General features: G+C 38.1%; 1 pseudogene; it reads right to left on the minus strand.

Annotated features, from left to right (window-relative positions):
• Nucleotides 1–632: 632 nt before the first annotated feature.
• LOC150007226 (ADP-ribosylation factor-like protein 5A pseudogene) lies at nt 633–1,345 on the minus strand (annotated as a pseudogene).
• Between the last annotated feature and the right edge of the window lie 10,221 nt (nt 1,346–11,566).

Raw genomic sequence — 11,566 nt, forward strand, 5'->3', positions numbered from 1 at the left:
TTGGGGTTTGTTAGTTCAATGCAGAGAAAATAAAGGAAAAGTACAAATTGGCATTTAAACCAATGCCAGTATTCATCTCATTATGGTTTCGGTTAAGAATATTACAAGTTTTTGTTACTCACTTTTCTTTAGAACGTAAGTCAAAGCCATTAATCCGAACTTGAGGTATATACACAATACTTACACAACCTTGTGCAAAATACTTTTCATAAGTAACATTACATTTTAAAATATGGGAAACTAAGTATCTGTGCTGATTTGTATTTTGACCTAATAGAACAGGAAGAGAACAACATTCAGCTAAGGAGGGTTATGCTGGTAATAAATCTCTTAAAGTTAAAAATGTCTTCTTCTCCCTTTGTACATACCACAGGCTAAACAGTGTCCTGAGAGAACTCATTAGGAGAAAAATGTCAATCACAGCTTTAAGACCTTGTTTTGGAAGCAGCTAATGAGAAAGCGATAGGAAGGTGAGACTTCATCCTCATTTTCAAATAAATGGTCTTAATTTTTCTTCTTATAGAATATGTTTAATTCCATTTATTTTAAATATAGCTCAACCATTAATTTTTGCAGCTTTCAGGTAAAGCCCAGCACTTTGTACAAAGTCTCTGAGATGAGGTCAGTAGAGATCATCTAATTTTAAATTGTGATATCATCCATTCAAGTCCTTAGCATCATTTCTCTGTAGTTAAGCACAGCATGCCTGGATATGCCACTGGTGATCTTTAATAGAAGTTATTTTCAGAAAGTGGGAGATTTCTGCTACAGTCATGCATTCTTTAACATCTTGTTTATTGGCCAAAATAAGAAATCCAGCTTTCCTTGGACCCTCAAGGACTAACATTTTATAGAGTTCTTCTCGGTCTGTACTGTCCACAACAACAATTACAAACTCTGTGTTAGTATAGGAAGTGTTCCAGGAAAAATGAAGAGATTCTTGGCCACCAATATCTCACATTAGGAAACATGCATCACGAATCACTATCTCTTCTACATTACTCCGTATGGTCATAGAAAACTAGTCATGGATGGTAGCTTTCCTTGCATTATTCAGCCCAAGAATGGTAACTTTGTGCTCCTGGGGATGGAACAGTCCCCATGTCCGCGTGATGAGAATGGTCAGCAGACTTCCTCCAACCACCTGGGCCTACTGGCCTCCCCCGGCTCAGGTTGATGAGCAGAAAGACATGCTGGAGCCTCCGCCTCCACAGCAGCTGCTGCCCAGCTGGCTGCTGGTCGCAGGCTGCTTCCTAGGAAATGGATGGAGGACAAAGCCCCGGTTGCCTTAACGTGTGCGGGGTCCTGCCACTGCCGCTGTGGTGCTCACCTGTCTCGGGGACATGCCCATCACATCGTCGTCTGTGACTAACCTTGTGGGCCACTGTCTTTCCCGAGCTCCTCCTGGGTGGCTGCCAGACTTCAGGCCCTTGTTCTCTCCTTTCCTTACAGTATTTATTTAGGTAGCTTGAAATTGTAGGTTCTTTCTCTGCCCCTTTAAGATGTAAAACTTCTCCCAGCCTCTTGCCATTTTTGTAACTGATTAATATCTTTCTCAAGGATCTGGGAGCCTTCCCTTTGGTCCCTTTGAGATGTAATCAAGGAAGTCAGTGTCCCTATCTCCCAGTCTCTGTGGAAGGGTATGAGGCTAACTTCAATAATAGACAATTAACAAACACAGATGCTCTAATCTCATTAACAGATCCCCTCCCACCCCAACATCCTTCAGTACTTTTCCACTAGCTCATCCTAGCAACCAAACCCCTCCCCCACCTTGTGTTTCTGCAGAGCTCAGCTCAGTCCTGTACTGAAACCTCTCTTCCTGCAGCAGCCCAAATAAAAGTGTCTTACAGTTTTAAACAAGTGTCCAGTGCATTTTTACTTTGACAGGTAGGACAAGGCCTGTGCCTTTGTACTTTCACCAAGTCCCCCAGGTAATTCTGATACTGACCCAAATTTGAGAACCATTTTATTTTTTGCAATATTTTACAAAACACTACTGTCATAAGTCTTGAAATCTATTTGTACTTAAAGCACAAACCTGTAATGCTCTAGAAATATTATTCTCTTCTTGCAATGGCATCTTTTTAAATGATTTTTTTTTTAAAGTTGGTTATTACTGATCTTGTTCTTTACACCAATTCAATCCAGTAATGATTCTCAGCCTTTTAACCAATCTGACCTTTTTGGTTTCTGAGGAATAATATGGCCTGAGCCCCTCCGTGAGTGGCTTAGTGTGGTAGTCCCTCTAAGGAGGTAGAAATTGGGGTGGGATGAAGAGGAGGAGTAGAGTGTGGAAAAGCCTCTTAAGTGGTTCTGCTTTCTCTAATCCACCCCCTCACTGAGAAAACCTGTTCCTAGCTTTCTTGAGTGTGCCTTGGTTTGCCTGGGTGGGTTGCTCAGAAAGGAAATAATATCCTACTCATGTGTTTTCTTCAGCACAATGCCTGGCAACAAATAAAATATTAATAAAATATACTTTTCTTATCCTGGCTTTTTGCAGGACTTTTCTCACATTCTCAGTGTGTATCCTAACCTGTACTTTTATGCCTTGCATGATATAAAATTAACTTTACATGTTAAATTTTTCTGTGGACTTTACTTATGGGGCAGAGAGAGTATTTGAAATTAGACTAGGAAGATGGGTAAGTTTTTCTTACTCTTCTAGCAAAATATGACCAATTTTAAATCACTTTCTACATTTTAAAAATCCAATTTATACATTCATCCAATTATTTTTAGTTGAAGAAACAACCTCAATTTATCTATTCATCAGTTACTTAGAACCTATTATGTGCCATGCACCATATTAGGTACTAGGAATACAAAAACAAATATTATATGGGTTTTTGTACATTATGGTTTAGAATGGGAGACAGAAAAGAAAATCAGTGCAATAGTATTTGATAAATACTTTGACTAAAATATGAGCAAGTATTTCTTTCTACTATACCTTTAAAGACTGTTCTTTCCCAGAGACTTTGTATTAATAATTTTCTCTTAAAAATAAATGTTAACATTCATAATTGTCAAAACTTTTAATCAGTGCAATCAAGATGTCCTTCAGTAGGTGAACAAATAAATAAACTGGTACATCAGAAAATGGAATATTATTTAGCACTAAAAAAGAGCTATTAAACAATGAAAAGACAAGGTGGAGACTTAAATGTATATTACTAAGTGAAAGAAGGAAATCTGAAAAGGCTAAATACTACAAACGACAAAAGTATGGAGACAGTACAAAGATCAATGTTACCAGGAATTGGATGGAGAGGGATGAATATGTGAGCACAAAGGATTTTTAGGACAGTAAAAATATCCTTTATGATACTACAGAATTGGGTACATGTCGTTAAAATTTTGTCCAGACCCGTAGAATATACAACATCCAGAGTAAACCCTAATGTAAATGATAGACTCTGGGTGAAAATGATGTGCCGGTGTAGGTTCATCAGTTGCAAAAGATGTACCACTCTGGTGAGCTATGTTGATTATGGGTGGCTATTTATTTGTGAGGGAAGAGGATAAATGGGAAATCCCTCCAATTTTCTCTCAATTTTGTTGTGAACCTAAAATTGCTCTAAAAATTATTTATTTAAAAACAAAAACAGCCCTGGCTGATGTGGCTCTGTTGGTTGGAGCATCGTCCTGTAGCCTGAAAGGTCATGTGCTTGGTTCCCGGTCAGGACATGTGTCTAGGTTGTGGATTCCGTACCCAGTTGGGGTGTGTATGAGAAGGCAACCATCAATATTTCTCTCTCCCATTGATGTTTCTGTCTCTCTCTCCTTTCATTCCCTTCTCTCTAAAATTATAAGCATGTCCTTGCGTGAGAATTTTAAAAAACCTAAATCTTAATATACACTCCTGCTTTTAATTAACTTCTACCATGACTAAATATTTAAAAAAGAACTTTTATTATTTCTTGAGTATGAGCTTCCTGGCAAGTTGTGTCTGGTTATGAAAGCTCATGGTTTCTGCAGATGGTCTTTGCACAGATCACCCACTCGTTTTCCCTGAAGTAGATGGTCAGAAATATGAAAACCAGCAGTGATCTTTTTGCATGGTAGTAAGGGACCATAAAAATGACCATGCAAGGTGAACTAGTTCAAAGGAACCATGTTAGGTGATGTAGACTATATAATATTCCAAATAAAGACCACTGAATGGATTTGGAGTAGGAGATGGGAAAATGGGGAAGTAGAAGGGAAAGAACATCCACAAAGTAACATACATTCTTCTTCTAGAATAGGTTTTCTCAAACTAAATACTATTGACATTTTAGGCTGAATAGTCTTCATCATAAGGGGCTGTCACCGGGCATTGCAGGATGATTAGCAGCATCCCTGGCCTCTACTCAGGACAAGCTAGTAACATCCTCCAAGATTTGACAAACAGAAGTGTCCTCAGATTGCCCCTGGGAAAGTATCAAGACTTTGAGCCCCGCTCAGGCCAGGCGAAGGAAATGAAGCCTGTAAGACCTGACTGGAAAACAGGGAAAGCAGGGTGCATACGTGCCTCGATGCTATAGCCAGTGGGCTCCAGTGGGAATTGGGCCTTGAGAAAATGCTTATGTCTTTTGAAGCTTGGGCTGTTCTTTTACCTCACTTGATCGCTTTATTGTATCAGCAGCAGAAGTTTTAACTTTAACTCAAAATGAACTTACCCTTCCTATTTTATGCCATCTGAAGTCTTTGTGTCCAATACCCCTGACCTGAGGGAGATATCAATGTTCCTTCAATTTTTATCCCTGAACAACATCGGTTTTCTGTAATCAGCACTGTTTAACATTGATTGATGAGGTTTACATGTGTGCGATATGCCCTTAAGCTTACTGCACTCAATAAAAGACCTTGGAAGAAGGCAGTTGAGGCATTTGTCTCTCAGACATTTGCTGCCTTCTCTCCCCTAGTGCAAGCTGCCTGGGAAGTCTTCATTTCATCCGCGACACCAGGGGATCTCTGCAGGCTAGAGGTCTCCAACACCAGATGTGGCCAAATCTCCTTGTGGGGAAAAATCACCCCATATTAACAACTACTGTACAGATAGAAATATTTAGGTTGACCTCACTGACGTAAAATCATAAACAATCATATTTGGAAGTATCATTTAGGTTTTATTGGAATATTCTATATATGAAGGACTATGCTTTTTACATGACCAATAAGTAGTTGAGCATTTCATACAGGAAAAAGAAAAGCAAATATACTGAGAATTTTAAAGACTATCATCTACTCAATAAAAAGTTCAGAAGGATACACTGAAATTTATGGATAGGTTACATGACAGCAATTTGTCTCTCAACTTCAATTTATTATTAGACCTGTGTCTGTATATTGCCTCCCACCCCTATCCCCAAGTTTCAGGATGATAGAAATTACAACTTGAACAAAAACAGTCTGTGTGCATGCATGCGTGTGTGTGTGTGTGTGTGTGTGTGCAAATATGGTGATATTCTATTTAATAAATTCTTTTAAAAATAAACTTCTTATAGCAAAAATGTTTAAAAATACCAGCAACAATTCTTCCTAAATTATTCAAATAGAGTTTGTATGCCCCTTCAACTGAATATACCAAGAAACATCTTGACACAGATTTTCTCTAGAGAGATTCCAAGTTACATGCAGTTTGCTAGACAGGGTTATGAATCCTGCAAAGATTTTTGCTGCTCTTTAATGGCCCATTTTATGAATTTCTTTCCACTTCAGTAGAGATTTTCTTTCTTTAAGGTATGTAACACATTAGGCATACCTTCCTATATACACACTACCCTTTTTAAATATTATTTTAATTTTTTAAGTATATTTTATTGATTATGTTGTTAAAGTAGTTTCAATTCTTTCCCCTTTCTTTCTCTCTGCCGAGTACCCCCCTTCCCTCCAGCAATTCCACCCCCCTTAGTTCATGTCCCTGGGTCATGCATATAAGTGCTTTGGCTTCACGCTTTCCTATATTATTCTTAACTTACCCCTGTCTATTTTGTACCAACCAATTATGCTTCTTAATCCCGGCACCATTTCCCCATTTCTCCCCCTCCCCCTCCCAGCTGAAAACCCTCCAAATCATCCCCATACCTCTGATTCTGTTCCTATTCTAGTTTGCTTAGTTGGATTTTGTTTTTATTTTTTAGATTCAGTTGTTGACAGTTGTGAGTTTGTTGTCATTTCAGTGTTCCTAGTTTTGATCTTCTTTTTCTTAAATAAGTCCCTTTAACATTTCATATAATAATGGCGTGGTGATGATGAACTCCTTTAGCTTTACCTTGTCTGGGAAGTACTTCATCTTCCCTTCCATTCTAAATGGTAGCTTTGCTGGACAGAGTAATCTTAGTTGTAGGTCCTTGCTTTTTATCACCTTGAATACTTCTTGCTAGTCCCTTCTTGCCTGCAAAGTTTTTTTTTTGAGAAATCAGCTGACAGTCTTATAGGCACCTCTTTGTAGGTACCTCTCTGCTTTTCTCTTGTGGCCTTTAAGATTCTCTCTTTATCTTTCACCTTCGGCATTTTAATTATGATGTGTCTTGGTGTGATCTTCTTTGGGTCTAGTTTGGATGGGCTCTCTGTGCTTCATGGACTTTTATGTCTATTTCCTTCACCAAATTTAGGAAGTTTTCCTTCATTATTCTCTCACATAATCTATCAATTTCTTGCTCTTCTCCTTCTCCTTCTGGCATCTCTATGATTTGGATGTTGGCACATTTAAAGTTGTCCCAGAGGTTCCTAAGTCTCTCCTCATTTTTTTCAATTTTTTTTCTGTACTGGTTGACTGTTTTTTTCTTCCTTATGTTCCAAATCATTGATTTGAATGCTGCTTTCCTTCCTTTCACCATTGGTTTTGTATGGATTTTCCTTTGTTTCATTTAGCAAAATGTTCACTTCTTCCCTTATGCGTTTGCCATACTCAAGCATATCTGTCAAGCCTGTGAGCATCTTTATCACCAGTGTTTTGAACTCTGCGTCTGTTAGGTGGCTATCTCCTCATCTGTTGGGTTGGCTATCTCCTCGTCACTTAGTTCTCCCACTGGAACTTTAATCTGTTCCGTCTTTTGGGTCACACTTCTCTGTCTCCTCATCTTGACAGGCTCCTGTGTTTGTTTCCCTCTGTATCTTATGTAAACTGTTGCTCCTGTTACGTTGTAAGGGGCAGAGTCTTAGGTATTCATCAGTACAGGATAACCAATTTCACCACGTTGTGGTGCTGTATGTGGGGGAGGGGTCTGAGAGAGAACAATGCCACTTGCTCAGCACTCACCCCTTTTCCAGGCACTTCTCCCAACGTTGTATGGGACTGGTGCCCCTCTAGCTGTTGCTCTGGCTGTTGCCCCAGAGTGGGTATATCTGTGGATGTTCTAGGACCATGGGGGCCCTTTAAACATGCAGACTCTGCTGAGAGACTGGCAATTTATTCCTCCACCCCAACTCCCACTGGTCTGCACAGTCAGAAGCAATGAGGCTTGATTTTCTTGGTGCTGGCACCATGACCTGTGTGGGCTGCTCTGGTGCTGGGATTGCTCCCCAGGTGTCCCTTCTAACTTTTTTAAATGTGTGACTGCACTTTATGCTGGCCTGCCACTGCTGCTGCCACATCTCCTGCTGCCACCACACCACATCCTCTCCGCCCCGGCTTTGCCTGTCCTACCTGTCTGGATAAGTATTTGTTCTTTATATCTTGTTGAACTTTATATATTGTTGGACATCAATGCAGCTCAATTTTCTGGAATTTCTGGTTGTCTCTAGGTTTGAGGTAGTTGTATTCTTTCATAGTTGTGGAGGAAGATGAAGCATGTTTGTCTCTGCCTCCATCTTGGCTGGAAGTCTCCACACCCTATCCTTTTAGAAGTAGGTAAGTTTTTAGTACCTGTCATAGATCCTAGTTGCCTACGTTCCTTTGAATCAGCATTACTGAAGCAAGCACATGCACATTAATTTTAATTATCTAAAGAAAGACCTCTCTCTCCTATCCTGATTTCAGACATCATCATGAAAATACAGAAAAAAAAGTGTTCCCTGCAACCACACGCTGGTGGTTTCTTTTAAATACTGCTTTTATAAGTCAGAAGATTGATTCTGAGATGCACAAGTTCTTTGTAACACTTTTTCACAAGGAAGGAAGTCAAAGAAGAGAACAACCAGACCCCTTAGGACTCTCTGTGTGCTTTCCTTCCTTTGCAGCAAGATGGGACAGTAGTCCGGTTGAGGGAAGGAGACATCTAGCTTTCTGTGGTCGCTTTGACTGAGTGGGTTACAATGCACATTCCCTTTGTCATGTTTGGGAAAGACATGGTGTGGGATGATGTGAGGATGGCAGGCCTAATGTGGAGAGGACCGAGGTGGAGGCAATGCCTTTTTCAAGATTTTGAGCATGTTGGAGGGTTGAAAGCTCAGAGTTGGAAAGAAAAAATTCCAAGAAGTGAGTGCTGTTCATTGAAAGAGTATGCATGGGGGTGGAGGTGGTGAAAGGATTGATGTACTTTAAGAAAATATGCTATCCTTTGGCATTTTCTCAAGAGACTGAGTACAGACTCTAATACTTTTAATTAATTTTTGTTTGTTTGACATGTTGTTTTTCCATATGGATTGGGCATAATTATTTGTGTCCTATTCCAGAAGTTATTGGTGATAGAGACTTAATGCCTATTTATCAACTGTGCCTGTTGAGCAGCCCCATAATGTATCATCTCTTTCCTGGGAGAGGACAGATGGGGCATCTCTGTCACATTTCCTAAACATTTTCTTTTGGTTTAGAATTTACAGGAGAATCTATATATTTTAAGCACATCAAAATTTCTTTAATGTTTAATATTTTCTTAACCAGACTGTTATCTGATGTCTATTCTGATGCCTTCAACAGTGTATCAACTTCTGCTTATAATAACTTACTCCCTAATAAATGGTTAGGTCCATTAAAATACTGTCATTTTATTTTTAAATATGGCATTTTAGTCAGTTTTGATGAGCACATGACTATAAGCTTTATTTCCTTTTAGTTCTAGAATTTTGGATTTGACAAGTCCTAATGATTTTTCCCCCAGTTTCTTGAAACACCACAAATAAAGTAGGACCATGGTCTGCTTTTGTTATATTATTAATACCTTGAATCTTACTATTTTTTCTTTAAAATATAACCTTCATTTTTTTCTAGAAGAATATTTAGTTACTTTCCAAATACTTTCTTTTATAATCATTTTTCATTTGGATGATAGATTATTAAACCTTTGTAGCAAGTGTATATTTAGATACTTGAATTGAAATTTAGATACTTGAGTGAAAAATGTTAGATATTTGAATTTATTGAAGTTGAGCCTGTTAATCCAAATGAGAAAAAAGGTGACTAAAGATCTTTAATTTTGGAATTATATGTAAACTGTACTGTTGAAATATATACTATACAAACACACACACACACACACACAAAATACATATATATTTAAATTCACTGGGGTTAGGTGGTCTTCTTTAGTGTGATATATATAGTTTGGCTACCAAAATTTTTTGAGAAGTCTATATTTTGTAACTCTTTTTATTTAAAACAAATTGCCTTTGTCTTTTAAAGAGGGATATAAGAGAAATAATAGCTTTTTTGCATTTTTTATTCCTGAAGTACATCCCAAAATTTTAGGAGTCTCACACAAAGTAGCAAGCATTTAGTCTGAAAGTAATCCAAAGAAAGAGGGTTTATATGAGACCAACTAACCATGCAGGGATTGAATTTCAAATTCAAAGAATAGAAAAGGTTTATTAAAATGTTAGCTCGTTCTTTCCAAACTAGGGTTTTGAAATAGCCAATGGTCCTCCTTCAGGTAACCTCAGACAGTGGTTCATTTTCTTTTGTGAATAGAAATAGATAAATAGAGAAAGAGATATTTCTGACTGATATTTAATCCCTTGATACTGGCATGTATCAGCATGTTATGTAACTATGCTTCTATTTATGGTTTGAGTCTTTGTTTTGTTACATTTCAATTATAAAAATAATTTCAGTCCATGGCCATTTGAAGTGGATCCTTGCTGAGCTCAAATTGAGAATAAGCACCTTACTGTTTGCTGAGCCAGTATGCTGGTGACCTCTAAGGACATCTATTAGCATACATTCATATGCCTAAAAGATTTTGTTTTACACTAAAGCAGAAAGCTTTTTTTTTTTAATTGCAGGAGCACATAGTGGTGAAGTGGGGTAAATATGAACAATGGAGGGAGCAGAATGGCTATAGCCCCTTTGGATTTTTGAGCGTTGACAGAGCAAGGTAGAAGAAAAAGCAGAAGGAGCTACTTTCCCAGGAAATGCCATTATTGCCTGATACTTGTGAGAGGAGCTAGGCTGCTCCAAGAACAGTGGCAGCCATGATTAGAGTGAGTGAGAGAAACTTCTTTCTAACCTCAGTGATCAGCAAAACTGTGACTCTTCAAAGACTGGCTGCTTTAGGAACACAGGGTGGTGGCACTTTGACATCTGCACAGGCTTTCACAGGGCACACGAAGCAATGGCAGTGACTATTAGTTTTCATTGCAGGAAGGCAACCCCAAAAGGAAAAGTTGAGAGCAGATTTATTCTTTCTCTTTAAGGGATTCCCAGAAATACCTGGGCAGGGGACCCTTTTGGGGACTGGAGTCCTTCCTCCATCAGTCAGTAGGGACAGTGACCCAGTGAAATTTGGATATCTACTATTAATCCAGCTTCTTTCTCCAAAGGTTGGGGAGGTCTGCAGACATTCACATTATCTTTATCTATGGAGTTTCAAAATCATCATAATTATCCTTTTCAAAAAAGTCTGCATCTGATGCAAAAATTCAAATATAAAAGCCACAACACAAGACTGATATTCACTAGTAGGGTTTTGTTTCCACAGTCTGGGTTCCTTATGGAACTTTGGAAATGTCTCTGTGCATGGTAATGAGTTTAGTAATTAGACGAGGAATGAGGGAGCATATGCAGTTCAGAAGCAATTAGTCAACATTATGAGAATGTAACTTATAAATTGTATCAATATTGAGAAAGATTGCATTCTCAGTTTTAAAATTTAAGAATTACATTATTATATTATCAGATAATTTATTTGATAGTAAAATTAGGATTGCGATTCTATTTTTTATTTACTTAGTGCTAGAATACAGCATTAAACTAAAGTACATGTTATTTTAGTATGCTGTACTGAAAATTGGGAGATATGTTAGCTAGGCAATGGCTGGTTTTCAACAAACCCTATGCTATCTCACTTTAAAACTTCAAAACACCTCAAATTGAAGAACACTGGCAAAGGTTACTGTGGGGTGTTGTGATTCAATATTAATGTATTGAATTTACTTAGGGTTCATGCTTTTGTTCTTTTTTTGCACTGATTCGGGGCTATGTACCTGAGAACAATTTTCATTCTTGTCCAAAATGTATCTTGAAGAGCTGCTTATTTCATTTGCACTCTTCCACTACTAAAGCAACAGACAGAATGCTTTAAAACTTATTGACTGAAATATATTGAACAAGTCATTTATTTTCTGTTAGTCTTTATTTTGTCATCTGTAAAAGGTGGGTAAAAGAAGCCCTAATATTAATGTTTTAAGAAGCTGAGATATG

The sequence above is a fragment of the Furipterus horrens genome, unplaced genomic scaffold (genome assembly GCF_987537825.1).
Source record: "Furipterus horrens unplaced genomic scaffold, mFurHor1.1.pri manual_scaffold_6, whole genome shotgun sequence".
Taxonomy (NCBI): Eukaryota; Metazoa; Chordata; class Mammalia; order Chiroptera; family Furipteridae; genus Furipterus; species Furipterus horrens.